We start from the raw sequence: 15,040 nt of genomic DNA on the forward strand, positions 1-15,040 counted from the left end.
TGTGCCCAGCATTATACATGGATGCTGGGGATCTGAGCTCAGACTGGCATGCATGCATATAAGTGCTCTTAACCACTTCAGCCCCTCATACCAATGTCTTCTTTTTTTCCGTTTTGTTTTTCTGAGACAGGCCCTCTCTTTGTAGCTTTGGCTGTCCTACACTCACTTTGTAGACCAGGCTGGCCTCAAATGCACAGTGATCTACCTGCCTCTGCCTCCCGAGTGCTGGGATTAAAGGTGTGCACCAACACGCCCGGCCATATCAATGTCTTAATTGCAATTAGCCATATTCCCACTACCCGAGAGTGCCACAGGTCACAGAACTAGTATTTTGGAAAGTGCATCCAGAATGTCTCTTTAGCAATGGCTCTGTGTAAGGTATATAATAACACTGTGTTCTCAGGTCTCCTTTCACTGCTGGTTCTCTGTTCCCAGTTGGTTTTTAAGACTCACATGCAGGTGACTGGAAGGCACATGAAGGTTGGAGGGAGTGTCTGAAGAAAAGCTAAAGAGGAAAGCTTATCAGGAAAAAGTTCAGTGCCGAAACTCTAGCCCTTTGTTTACATACATTTTCCAAATTTATATTGATAGACATATTTACACAGGTGATCTATTTATAGACATGTTGTATTTACAGACCATAACACTGCATCTGACAGCAAGATCTGGAGAATATAGCATAGACCCTTCTATCTCAGGAGGGAATGGAAGTCAAGGTAAAGTATCTGGCCACTCAAACTCATTTTGCTAGAGGTGTTTTCTGTAGGTGGACTGAAGTGATGCCCAGAGTTGAACATTTCCTGCTTACTTGCATTTATTTCTTTCCCCACACAATGCTGCATGGCTGTTAATGAGATTGTTCATTAACAACCTGCTCATCCTTGCCGAGGTATTTCTGGTCTCCTACACAAGGAACCAGGATGCTTTTGATACCTTCTTCTCCTTGCTAACTGACCACCAAGTCCTGAATAGTCTTTATAGTCTTTACCCATAGAAGTGTTTGCAATCTCTAACTCTCTCTCTCTTATCTATCTATCTATCTATCTATCTATCTATCTATCTATCTATCTATCTATCTATCATCTATGTATCTATCTATCTTCTATTTATCTATTAACTGTCTCTATATCATCTCTATCTCTCTCTATCTCTACCTTTGTCTCTCTTTCTAACAACAACAGGTCTTACTATGTAGCTCAAGCTGGGTTGAATTTAAACTCTTATATCAGCTTCCCTGGTTCTGGGATTGTATGTGGATTATCAACATGCCCAGATTTTGTTTTATTCTTTTTTTTTTTTTATGAATATTTTTTTTATTAATTTATTCTTGTACAATCTCAATGTGTATCCCATCCCTTGTATCCTCCCATTCCCCCTCCCCATTTTCCCATTATTTCCCCTCCCCTAGTGACTGTTCCCTGAGGGGATTACGTCCCCCTATATAGTCTCATAGGGTAATCAAGTCTCTTCTTGGCTACTTGCTGGTCCTTCCTCTGAGTGCTACCAGGTCTCCCCCTCCAGGGGACATGTCAGTTTGACCAGTACAATGGTATCCCTGATGATCTCCCTCATTTTGAGATTCTTCAAGCTTTCCATCCACTTTTGCCATCATCTTTCCAAGGCATCACATTTTTACAGATCACCTTCACCTCCGATCCCCCTCACCTTATAAATAACAGCACTCACACTGGACAATAGTGAGAGCCACACTCTTTAAAAACTGGAGGCAGTGAGCTTAAACTGACACATCTTTGATTCATCGATGCTTTCTACTGTATACTCTGTCAGTAGAATAATGTCCAAACTTAAAAAAAAAAAAAAAACTTCTTTCTAGGCTCTGTCCTGTTTAAATTCCATCTGTCAGGTTAGCATTTGACTCTCATACTCAAACCTGACAACACACAGTCCCTTAAGGAGACATTCATCCAGTCATTGTGTAAACCGCAACGTATCCGTGTAGAACATTCTGTAAAGTTGCTGACTCTGACAGGCTGTGGGGGAATGGCTGGAGACTAGAGTGCCAAGAGGTGCTGAAACTCAGACTAAGAGTCTGAGACATCATAGCCTGATGTAGAGAAGAAGGAGGACAGGCAGATTTTGAGTAAGGGTGTCATGGCAAATGCAGCATAATGTGTAGAGCACATAAAACCATGTGGGGAGTGGATGCGATGGCTCAGAGCCAAGTTCAGGCCTCGGTATCTATTTGACACCCTCTCCTGGCCTCTGTGTGCCTTGTACTTACTACATTTGGATACGCAGCTGAGTGGAAGATGCAGTTTTAACTCAGAAACTCCTGAATTTTGTTGTTGTTGTTGTTGATTTGGTTTTTGAGACAGGGCTTCCCTGGGTAGCTCTGGCTGTCCTGGAACTCACTCTGTAGATTAGCCTGGCCTCAAACTCAAGAGATCCATCTGCCTCTCCCTCCAAGGTGCTAGCCTTAAAGATTTGAGCCACCACTGCCCAGCTGAGGTGTATATCTGATTCATTTTGTGCATTACCTCTAGAGCAATGCATCCTGAGACAACCCGGTGTTCAGCCCCAGCAATCTTATCAGTTGCCTTATTTCTCCCCTTTTTGGTCATCTGTGACTTAGCTGTGACTGTCACCTTAAATTTTCTTAAGGATTTTAATTCTTCAATTCATTGTATTGCTTAAATAAGCCTTAGAACCTTGCATACTAAAAAGCAAAACAAAACAAACAAACAAACAAACAAACAAAAAAACCCTTAGAAAATTCCTAAAACATGCTGTGTATTTTGGGTTACATACAAAGTAGCATTATGGACTTAATTAGGGATACCACTGAATCTATAATAGAACTTAGAAAGTGTCATGTATCCTTCCATCCATCTATCCATCCAACCACCCACTCACCCATCAGTCCCCCTCCCCATCCACCCATCTGTCCATGCAATCAGTTGGCCCATCTATCAATTTATACATTTATCCATTCAGCCCTTCCATCTACTCATTCACTCACTCATGCAATAGGCACAGGGCACATATCATTTCACATTAGGCTCTGGAATAGATGGGGACTTATGGGTATACAATGTGGATAAACATGCTTTTTGTTTTATGGATTTCCCACTGACAGAAGATAGACAAATGGTTGGCGTTAAATGCACCATCAGTTAATTTTAATGGTAAGTATTAAAAAAGAAAACAAGAAAAGATATGAAAAGATAAGAAGATTGTCTTGAAGCCAGGAGGTGAGATTTTTTTTTTTTTTTTTTTTTTTTTTTTTTTTATAAACACAATGGTCAGATCAGAGGTCTAGAAAACAGGACGTCGGGCTGATTAGAAGGAGCAATCAGATCCCAGGTGATAGCAGGCAACACAAGAGCCAGACAGCTGAGAGGAGAGGTAACTTCAGGCCTTCTTTCAGCTTCTATCAAGGAAAGGATTTCTCCAGGACCCTGGCCAACAGGCCACCGAGACCACCTCAGCCTGTGGAAAGACAACAGATCTGTAGGAAGGATTTTTCTCTCCAAATAACACAGAATTTGCCACATATTTGGCAGCTTCTCGTAATTTACTTAATTTCAAAGAAAGTCGTGGATCAAGGATCAGTTCTGATTATTGCACAAAAGCAAAAACAAATTCTTCCTCAGGGAAAGTCACAGCAGCGAAGCCCCTGACAAGTTCTTCCCTGAGTTACAGTCCTCAGCACAATGCTTAGGCATACGATTCAACTACAGCAACAAATTAGGGGTAATTAAATGTTTTCTACTCTCCTGCACACCTGAAACCAAAGCTGTGAAAAAAGGGCGTAGCTCAGGCAGTTAATTGGCAAGAAATATTTAATAATCTCGCCTCTGCTACATTAAACATGAGGCATGAGGCCTTCATTCCAACTTAATCATGAAGCTCCCTGAAGCCATGGGCAAGTTCCAGCAGCACACTAAAGGAAAAACCCCAAACTCAGAGCTTATTTAATTTGTAACTCTTGCCACTTCACCTCACATCTGAATTCTTTATCCTTTGGGCACACATAACATAACCGTGATGAACTGTAGTAACATCTACTCTATAGATGGAACTTTCATCTACCCACAGTTTCCTCTCCTTTGGAAAACCATTTGGCTGACTGTCTCGGAATGACAGCAACCCGTCTTCTCTCTTTGTAGCCTCTTTTAGTCAAGGACCATGCCAAATGCAGGAAAGATGTTATTTTATGCCATCATTTTGCTTTAATAACAGAGCAGAAACTCTCTTTAGTGTTAATATTCTCTAACAAAGGACATTGTTTTAAAGGTATGGATGATAGTTAACAGCGTGGACTTGCGTCCTAATGAACTCATCCTAGGTTGGAAATAGATGTATGCATTTCATACATTGGGCATTGCTTAACTTAGCTTATTATTGTTTTCCCTTTGCTGATACTGGGGTTGAACCTAGGGCTTCACAAATGCTAAGCACGGTCTCTATCACTGAGCTGTATCCCCAGCCCAAGAATTCTTTACTTTCCGTGTCCTCAGAACACTTACACTAGCTTATAGATGGGCAAAGGCATTCAACACAAAGTCCATCTTATAATAAAGTCTTGACTGTCTCATACAACGTATTGAATACGTTCAAAGTGGTAGTAGGGGATGTGGGGTTGCTTTTTATAGCATCATATACTTGAAGAAGCATTATCACAAGTAAGGCCACCGTAATGAGTCCTGTGTTACCTGGCAACTTGTACAATATGTACATATTTTACCAGTTTTCTCTCCTGGTCCCATTCTCTCTATAGAGCATACTTGCAATAGGCAGGATTGAGATAAAGTACATATTCTAATAAATATCTAAAAATGTAACAGTAAGGATGGAGGATAAATATCTAAAACCATGGCAGGATAGAAGGTAACCATCTATTGCCAAAGTTTGCAAAGGTAGATCTCATTGACTTTGAATTTTACACACTGGATGATGATGTAAAGGAGCCTGGTGTTTGCATCTAAGGAAGTGTTTACCACAGCATTGGGTTGGGCTATTGGTTCTGCTGGTCAAGCTTTTGACACAAAGGAGGCTGATGTAGACTTCTAAGGTTGGGGAAAATGTTAAAGATTGGCTATGGCTGTTCTGCCTAACAGCAGACTATTTCAGACTGGGGAGTAAGCATACGGTGTCCAGGGCAAAAGATGGTCATTATTTAAAAGTTCAATGAAGCCTACACGGAAAGAGACATGTGGAGAGCTACTTCTGCTTGCCATTGAGATTTGAGCTATTTTTGAACTCATGGCTTCTCCAAAGAATCTCCATGCATAGGGGCAGAGGGGCAGACTCCCTGGAGACGCTAATGGTTCTCAGTGCTTACAGTGTGAAATCTGCAGTCTTGCATTATTAAGCTCAGCAACAATCATGCTGGGTTTAATTCTACCTTGAGCTGGCTCCTTTGAGGTTACTAACCCCAAAATGCTGAGTGCTTCATTAATTGCCTGGGGATTTCTTCAAAAGCAAAGGATCCTTGCTCTGCTTCCAGAAATTTCAATGGATGTGGGAGGTTTGGAATATGGCACTCAAATTAATATTTACAGACAGACAGACAGACAAACAAACAAAAAACAACCCCAAAACAAAATGGAAACCACCAGGTGACTGTAATTCTTTGTACTGCCAGGTTGCTGAAGCTGTCACTCTTGTTTCACTAACCAGCTTACTTTGGAGGTGCACCCTGACCTCATTAGTACCACACATTGGATACTGCCGCTAACTGGTTCCGTTTGGGAATATATGACCTTGCCTCTGATCTTGCTAGAGGGCACCGATGTAAGAAAATAGCCACTAACACTATTGGGAGCACAGCTTGATGTGCGATTTTAATATAGTCTTTTAGTTCCCCCTATACAATTTCAAAAAGTACTCTAATCTTCAAGAGAATATCTACATTTGAGTAAAGAACAAAGGAAAACCTTGTGTGGGTCTCTCTGTGTGTGCATTCAGTCCTCTGACCATCTCCCTAAATCTTCCTTCCAGTAAGAATGGTTTCACACCTTTTAATGACCCTTTTAAAATATGAATTTAAATCATCTGTCCAAGCAGGAACCTTTTAATGAATTAGCATAACTGCTAAAAAAAGAAGCGTAACTTTTAATTTTTAATTTCCCCCAGCTTAGTATGAAGGCTAATGGCTTCTAAACAAAGGCTCTCTCTCTCTCTCTCTCTCTCTCTCTCTCTCTCTCTCTCTCTCTCTCTCTCTCTCTCTCTCTCTCTCTCTCTCTCTCTCTCTCTCTCTCTCTCTGTGTGTGTGTGTGTGTGTGTGTTTGTGTGTATGTGTGAAAATGAAGTTATTAAACACTCTTCCCCTGCCCTCTGCACAAGGCAGGTTTCACAGAATGGAGAGACATCTCACTGTTTTTACAATAATGTTTATTCTGTGCATCAGGCTTGCTTTAATATCTCTTATGAGTACTTGAAATGGAGGAGAAAAAAGACAAATAGCAAAAATGAGTTTGTATCAACATAATGCTGGAGAAAGAGTATAAGGATCAAGAAAAAAAAAAAAAAGCAAAACCTAAAACCCTGTTTCTTTTTCTTTTTTTAAAAAAATATTTTATTAATTTATTCATATTACATCTCAATTGTTATCCCATCCCTTGTATCTTCCCATTCCTCCCTCCCTCCCATTTCCCCCTTATTCCCCTCCCCTAAGACTGGGACTGAGGGGGACCTCCTCCCCCTGTATATGCTCATAAGGTATCAAGTCTCTTCTTGGTAGCCTACTATCCTTCCTCTGAGTGCCACCAGGCCTCCCCATCCAGGGGACGTGATCAAATATGGGGCACCAGAGTTCGTGTGAAAGTCAGACCCCACTCTCCACCTAACTGTGAATAGCGTCCTATCCATTGGCTAGATCTGGGTAGGGGTTTGAAGTTTAGTGCACGTATTGTCCTTGGCTGGTGCCGTAGTTTGCGCCGGACACCTGGGCCCAGATCTGCCCATCTTAATGTTCTTCTTATAGGCTCCTAGAACCCTCTGGATCCTTCTCTTTCCCCGTTCTCCCATGCTTCTCAGCTATAAAAAACAAGGAATTCCCGAAATTTGTGGACAAATGGATTGAACTAGAAATGATCATAATGAGTGAGTTAACACAGAAGCAGAAAGACTCAAATGGTATATACTCACTTATATCTGGACACTAGCCCAAGGGGCATGTCCCATGAAGTATTCACTCACCAGGAAAGTGGGTCAGAGAAGAGGATATCCTATTTGGTCTCTAGGTGAGAACCCTGTTTCTTAAAGAGGCAATTTTAAGAGCTAGTTGAGTTACTTCAGTAGGCTAGGACACCATAACCAAATGCTGTGCTGAGTAAACTCTCCAGGAGGACTGAGGTGGGTGGGAGTGGGGATAGTGAAAAGAATGTGGGAGCTCAGGAAAGCTTTCTGTTTGGTGACACTGAGAACAGCCCTGAGCTGCAGATGGAAGCAATGCAAGCTGATTAGAGTTGGCTCTGAAGAGGTATGCAAATGCTCTTAGGTTTGTGCCACAGTCTGGGCCACCAGTTCACAAGTGATGATGTACACAGGACACCCATAATAATATTACAACGCATGTCCCTAGACACCATCTACAAGATCCCAGTTCATCGGACCTGAAAACAAAGGAGAGGAAGTAAGGATTTTTATTAGCCAATCTTGTGACTTAGATCACATCTTGAACTATTCTAGATAATTCACTTGGTTTGTTTTTTGAGATGGGGTTTCTCTGTGTATTCCTTGCCTGTCCTGGGCTCTCTTTGTAGGCCAGGCTGGCCTCAAACTCGCAGAGATATGCCTGCCTCTGCCACCTGAGTGCTGGAATTACAGCCATACGCCACCATGCCTGGCTCAATGGTTTCTTTCTTACCATAATGAAATTTCTTTCCAAAATTATTGTAAGTCAATTTTTATTTGGAAAATTCCCATCTTATCACACCTTCTCCACACCTATACTGTTTTTATTTTATTGCAATTTTTATAACCAAGAATTATGTCCTTATTTTTCTTTGCTTAGTATTTGAACTGAACATAGCCTTTCTTTCTAGTGGCTTTTTTAGAGTTATTATATCGGCCATAAAGTACTACTGGTTATATCTTGAATCAAATCAAGATTAAAAATAAGTGGCACATACTATGGAAAGCATGTATACTTAGGAGTCATAAGAATAAAGCTGTTTGGTTTTCTCTAATGCTAGTTCTCAGCTGTTGCTCAAACTACAATTGCTTAATCTGACTTTGCCTCGATATAAAATCAATAAATTAGGAGTATGTATGTCACAAAGTCAAGATGAGCTAATCAATTCCAACATGTTTGATAGAATGGAAATGACATAAAAATATAGGTTTTGCCTCATTACAAACAATTTGACTATAAGAAATACCATATACCGATTTTACATATCATTTGATCACCATATTAATTTTACCAGCAACTATATTTATTGATACTATGTGCTAGTGACATGGAGGTTATGAAAGTTAAAAAGTTAGGTCAGGAGCCCAGAACTTGAAAATATCTGTGTCTAAGAGGGAAAAGATACACAAATGTAAAAGTAAGTGACATAGATATACTTCAAAGTACATGTGTTCACACACTAGTAAATGGAATGTGTGTTGTCATAAGAATCTATTTTAAAGATTGATTGATTGAGTGAGTGATTGATTGTATGAGTGTCCTATGTGCATGTACACCTGCATGCCAGAAGGGGGCAACAGATCCCTTTAGAGATGGTCATGAGCCACCATGTGGTTTCTGGGAATTGAACTCACAACCTCTGGAAGAACAGAGAATGCTCTTAACCACTGAGCCATCTCTCTAACTCCAGTGTTGGCATAAGAATTTGTGAAAATGCAGGCGAAGGAAGAGCAGGTGGGAAGGGTTGCTACAAGTTGGATATTTATGCTGAAGTGTGACGAGACAGGAAGGGGTGGGAATTACAACAGGGAACTGAGATGTGTTCCACACGAATAATGACAGGCTAGAGAGACTGGAGGAGGTAGGACTTCTATGAAAGGGCAGAGGTGAAGAAGGCATAGATATCACTACAAACGTTTTTGTACACCCTTTGTCAGAATTCTATCTAACCACAGTCAAAAATCTGTCTTAATGATTAATACTTCAAATAGTCATTACTTACAGGCAGATGTTGACCAAGACATAGGTACTCCTTTTACAATGTAATTAGTATGATTTGGCTTTTTTTCTTTTCAAGTTAGAGAATCAAGAAGAAAGTACTTTTAGTCACGGTCTCTGCTTAAGATGGGAAGCAATTACTGATGATCATTGGCTCAAGTGTCCTTTCAACATGCACATATCAGTCATTGCAGACAGAGTGAGACGCCTATGGCTTCTTAGTGATTACATCCTAGAGCAAGAGTTAATGGGTAGAGAAGGAAACAGGCCAATATGAACAGACTTGTAAAACAACAGTAAGTTTCATGGAAGAAATAGAAATAAGTGGCTTTCGTTCACATGGATTTTTAATGCCTGTGTACTTCTGGCAATTTATTTATACACAAAACAGCTAAGGTCCATGGGCTCTAGGTCAGGTCAAGTTGACAGTTAAAGCTAACCAGGACAAAAGAAGACAAGGATGCTTCCCACTACCACTTTAGATTTGGAATGCATCTAGGTAGCCTTGTGGGGAATCACAAATAATGAGAAGGCTACAGTTGGTACTCACCAGAGACTTTGCATCTGGAAGAGTAAACCTGGGGGGGCGGTCCTCAGCTTTTCTGCCTAATTTAAGCTTTGGGGAGTTGCTAGTCCAGAATAGTTTTGGTCAATAGGGAAGAGATGGTGAATGGAGAAATGAGGAGAGCACAGAGAAAATCCCAGAGTTATTCAAACACTTAATTAGAACTGAAGTCAACAAACTGTAAAGAACATGTAGAGACACAAGATGGGAACCATGGGTGTCACATAAACTATGATGTGTGAGAGTGTATGTGCTCTTGCCTTAGAGGCTGAATATATTTTATTACATGTTTATCAGTGTAGTTCATGGAAGACCTGACTCCAACACTCCCCACTTATAGGTTGGCACAGGATAAACCAGCCTACCTCTATCTCAGGCTTAAGATCCATCTTATAGTAAAGGCAAAGTAGATTAACTCCTGCTTATGATTAAACCTGTTTCTCATGGATTGGCCTATGCCCCACCTGTAACCTTAACTACAGATGATTCTTTTGCCTGTTCCATGAAATAGCAGCCATATCTTTGTTTCAAAAAAATAATAACCGTCTTGCATCCCTATCTTTGTTTCAAAAGGTTGTTATGACTACCTGTTGTTATGATTACCTTATGACTACATTGCAGTCATGTCTTTGTTTCAGGAGGTCCTGCTGACGAATGCGCAGTGTTTATGTTCTGCTCCTGTAATCCTGGCTAATTTTTTTCCACTGATTTCTCCATTTGCAAACCTCTTAACCATTAACTATAAAAACCCCGTCTTCCTCACATTCAAGGCTGACCTCTTGAACCGCACCTAAAGGGGAGGCAACCTTTGTACATGAATTTTAAAAACAGCTTGATTTAATTAACTGTTTGCTTTAATTAATTCGGACATGATGATTTGAGTCAATGGCCTTTCTCCTCCCATCTTTGGGATTGATGCATTCCAGACTTATTTCTATATGTTTTGCTAAAACACATAAAAAAGAGGCATGAGTTTCTTACTATGATGGTTGATGTGGATCTAAATCCTCCAATCTCCTTCTTAGTATGGAAAACATGCCTTTCTAACTGATAAATAGATTTCTGATAGGATTGTTCATCCTCTAAAGCGTGCGGTGCCATAAGCAAATATCATTTTTCAAACTTCCTAGATAAGAGCTAATACATTCCTTTTATGCTTGCACAACCTAATTTGAGTGTGTTCCTATGGCTTGCAACCAGAGAGACGTCACAGCCATAGATGCCTAGGGAGTTCAAGAAGGGTGGAGTGGCCAGTTGTTCCAAAAATCCTTTGAGAAGTTAGGGAAGAAAAGAGTTGTCCATTGGCATCAGTCCTTGATGCTCGGTGAAAGAGGAGTCAACACAGTAGAGAGACAGACACTGAGTTGGAGGTGGTTGGGTGGAGACACTGAAGGTAGTGGCTGAGGAAGATTTTCTTTGTATAAAACTACAGAAAGGGAAGGAACTGGAAGACCAAAAGGAAATCAGAAGACTATTTGATATCAGTCCCAGCTCTTCATCTTCCAGAAGTGTATTAAATGATAAATAACTAGCTTAAGCTATCTGAACCCCTAGAACAATCGAAAATAAATCTACAGTCCTAACCAAGCATAGTGGTAATAAGCTTTTCTTTTTTCTTTCTTTTTTTTTTCCATAAAATACAAGCAGCTTTTATTGCAGTATTATAAAAACACTTTCTATTTGGCAATATTTTACAATGCACTTAGCTTTAAGGGTTGGGGAGGAGAAGGTGGGAAACTAAAAGGGAAAATTTCAATGGACCTTTCTAAAAGGAAAGTTGTCCCCAGCCCTCCCATCCAAATAAAAACCCCAATGTCAATTTCACTACTCAGAGGCCATGAGGAAAGCAGCAGGCAAACTCTGACAGCTCCACTACAGACCGTGTGAGAGACAGAGTTTTCAAAACAGTCATTAGTACGATAGGTTATGCTAATGATCATCTCTGTAGTCGTTTCTTCCTCTTTTTTTGCCTCCATAACTCCCACTTTGGTCTCCTCCCTAGCCTCCACTCAGTCTCCACCATAGCTTCCACTTCCGCCACCTCCACCATAGTCTCCTCAGTCCCGCTTTCCCCACCCCTGCTTTGATCTCCTCAGTATCCTCCTCTATCGCCTCTGAGGCCTCCTTTATCACTTCCATAGCTGCCTCGATCTCCTCCATAGCTACCCCCACAATCTCCACCATAACTGCCTCCATCTCCACCATAGCTGCCTCCTCCTCTGTGTCCACCACAACCACCCCCACTTCTATCTCTGTCGGGTCTCTTACCCGGCAGGGAGGGCTGGTAAGGGAGAGGAGCTGTTTCCTCTTCCTGAAGGCTGAGCAAGATAGTGAGCATCAATGACCCAGCCTCCTCATAATGATGGAGGGAGGAAAAATACAGAGTCTGGAGACTCGTTGGAGTGAGGTCTCAGCTTTATTGTGGGGGGTTTCTCTTATATAGAGTATAGGGAGTGGGTAGGGCATAAGGCGTCAGGAGATATGACGTCTCCCAGGACGTAAACTGGCCTGATATTGTGGAACCAATTGGTTTGTGTTACATGGCTGTTGGCAGGCAGGGCACACACCAGGATGGACCATGCTGAGTCATTCCTATGTGGAAGTATTTACCAGAGACTGTTGTTGAAACTCGAGACAGGCTCTGTTCTTTCCTCAAGGCCTCAGAGGGCTGACAGATTCAGCCATAGGGCCCAACATATCTCCACCATAGCCAACCCCACTTTTGTCTCCATTGTAGCTACCTCGGTCTCCACCTCTGCCCCCACGACCTCTGTAGCCCCTTTTTCCACCATAGCCTTTCCCCCAGAAATCACTCCCTGAGTGACAAGAGTCTTCTTGTCTAGGCTCATTGCACTGATTGCAGGAATTCCTTCAAGCAAAGTTCATATTTCCCCAAGATGAATTAGGGCAAACCGAATCCCCATCCTTGGGGTCTCCACCTTGACCCTGAAAACTTCCACAGCCTCTATATCCTCCATGGCCTTGTCGTCCACCTCCCCCTCCCCCACCTCTCATGAACTTAGGCTTTCTCATGGCAAACGACACTTTAATGATGTTTCCATGGAAATCTTTTCCATCAAACCAACTAATGGCCACCTTAGCTGAGGGAGGGTCATCAAATGACAATGTTGCTTCCCCTTTTGGATTCCCAGTGTCTTTGTCTGTGTAAAGACTTACCATTGGTTTTCCAGTCCTTTTGTTAGTCTTGATAATTTCTATTTGCTTAAAGAACTCTCCCACTTGATCTGTAGACATACCCTCCCCAAGTCCTTGCACGAAGATTGTGTTGTCATCTGAATTATCAGACTCTGAATCAACCTCTGGTCTGGGTCCATAATCCCTGTGACCACCAAAATTTTTGAACCCACCACGGTCACTACCACTACTCATAGCACGATGGTCATCCTGCGTGTGGTGGCTGTAGTTTTCCCTTTGTGAGTGGTAAGACTGCTGGTTTTGATTATAGGAACCATGTTGCTGATAATTTGACTGCTCATCATAGTGGAGGCTTGATGCTGACCATAGACTGACTACTGGTCATGAGAATCTCGCTGACCGTAGTCTGACTGGCCATATGAAGGTGCTCTTTTACCTTGGCCTCCTGATGATTCTGTGTCTTGTTGTCCCTGGTTATTGTATGATTGCTGGCCATATGAGCTCTGCCTTTAGTTCTCATAACTACCATAGGGCTGCGAATAACCTGATTGATTCTATCTGTAACTGGAGTAGCCACCATAGTTTTGTCCATATGAAGAAACAATCAGTCGTTTGCCCATAGCAAGAATAGCTTTGGGATATTTGTCCACAGCCTTGACTGCCTTGATTTCCATAGGAAGAATAACTATGCTGCTCACCCCCAAAACTGATTGTAACTTCCAGAATCCGATATGACTAACAGCCCCCATGGCTTGCGGAGAACAAGGAAAAGAAAAGAAGGCAGGCAGAGCGGCTGCTGGAGCTGTTCTGAGGGCAGAGTAGAGGCCGATAAAAAAACTTCTAAATGAAATGGAACAACATGTTCCTGTGGAAGGGAAAATGTAATCAAAATATCATCACCACTCTCTGACTCGGTTCGTATCATACTTCCGTACACACTGAGATAGGTCTTCCTTTCAAAAAAAGAGCAATTCCTGAAGAACAATTTCGAGACACTTGCATCATCTTTAATCATTGGTTTTCTCTGGTAACAAATGGTGACAGAGTTACAATGTATCAATAAAAGAACAGTAGCAAAAAACCCGATGTTTGTCATATACCAGATACTTAGCAAGATGGAAGCTGCAAGGCCATATATAAAAAAACTACAACTTTCTTCTCCAAGAAACCAAATCTAGAGTTGGGATAGATCTAAAGACAACATGGAGGACAGCATGGGCTAACACATATGCACACACAATACACACAGTGTATACATACACCATACATATTCACACTTGCACACACATATTGCATACATACACACTGCACACGTACACACACTCACACACCCCACATCACATACACACAAAACCATATACTACATACATACTGTTATATACATACAGATACCACAAGCATACACATCACATGCAAAATACACGCCACACACATACCACATGTACACACACGCACCATACATGTATACCACACATTACATACATACACACAACACACACATAGATCACATAATTCACCCATACACACACATCACACAGAAACCATATAAACATATCATACATAACACACACAACCATACAGATACTTTACACATACCACACACATTTCTTTCAGGAAAGAGAAGAATATAACAAAACCAATCAATCTCATAAGTTTGTTATGTGCTACTTTTTTTTTTTTCATTTGTAAAAGTCTCACTTTCTTTTTTAAAATGTAAAAAAATTTAGTCTTCTCTAATACAGTACCTTTGGACCGTAGCCTTCCCTCCTCCCTCCACTCCTCCAGCAGCCCTTCCTATCTGGCTTCTCCTCAGACCCACTGCTTCTTCAGTGGCTTCCTTCGGAAAAGGACAGGAAAGGCCTCACTGTCTTTTTTTTTAGATTTTTTTATTAATTTATTCATATTACATCTCGATTGTTAGTCCTTCCCCTGTTTCCTCCCATTCTTCCCTCCCTCCCATTTCTCCCCTTCTCCCCTCCCCTATGTCCGTGACCTAGGGAGACCTCCTCCCCCTATATATGCTCTCAGAATATCAAGTCTCTTCTTGGTAACTAGCTATCCTTCCTCTGAGTGCCACCAGGTCTCCCCATCTGGGGGACATGGTCAGAAAAGGGGCACCAGAGTTCCTGTGAGAGTCAGATCTCACTCTCCACTCAATGGTGGAGAGTATCATGTTCATCGGCTAGGTCTTGGTAGGGGTTTGAAGCTTACTGCCTATA

The 15,040-nt window shown here is 41.5% G+C and overlaps 1 pseudogene; it reads right to left on the reverse strand.

The window, feature by feature from the left end:
• Nucleotides 1-11,594: 11,594 nt before the first annotated feature.
• Nucleotides 11,595-13,746, reverse strand: LOC127183609 (TATA-binding protein-associated factor 2N-like; annotated as a pseudogene).
• Nucleotides 13,747-15,040: the final 1,294 nt, after the last annotated feature.

Source organism: Acomys russatus, chromosome 31, assembly GCF_903995435.1.
Source record: "Acomys russatus chromosome 31, mAcoRus1.1, whole genome shotgun sequence".
Lineage (NCBI taxonomy): Eukaryota > Metazoa > Chordata > Mammalia > Rodentia > Muridae > Acomys > Acomys russatus.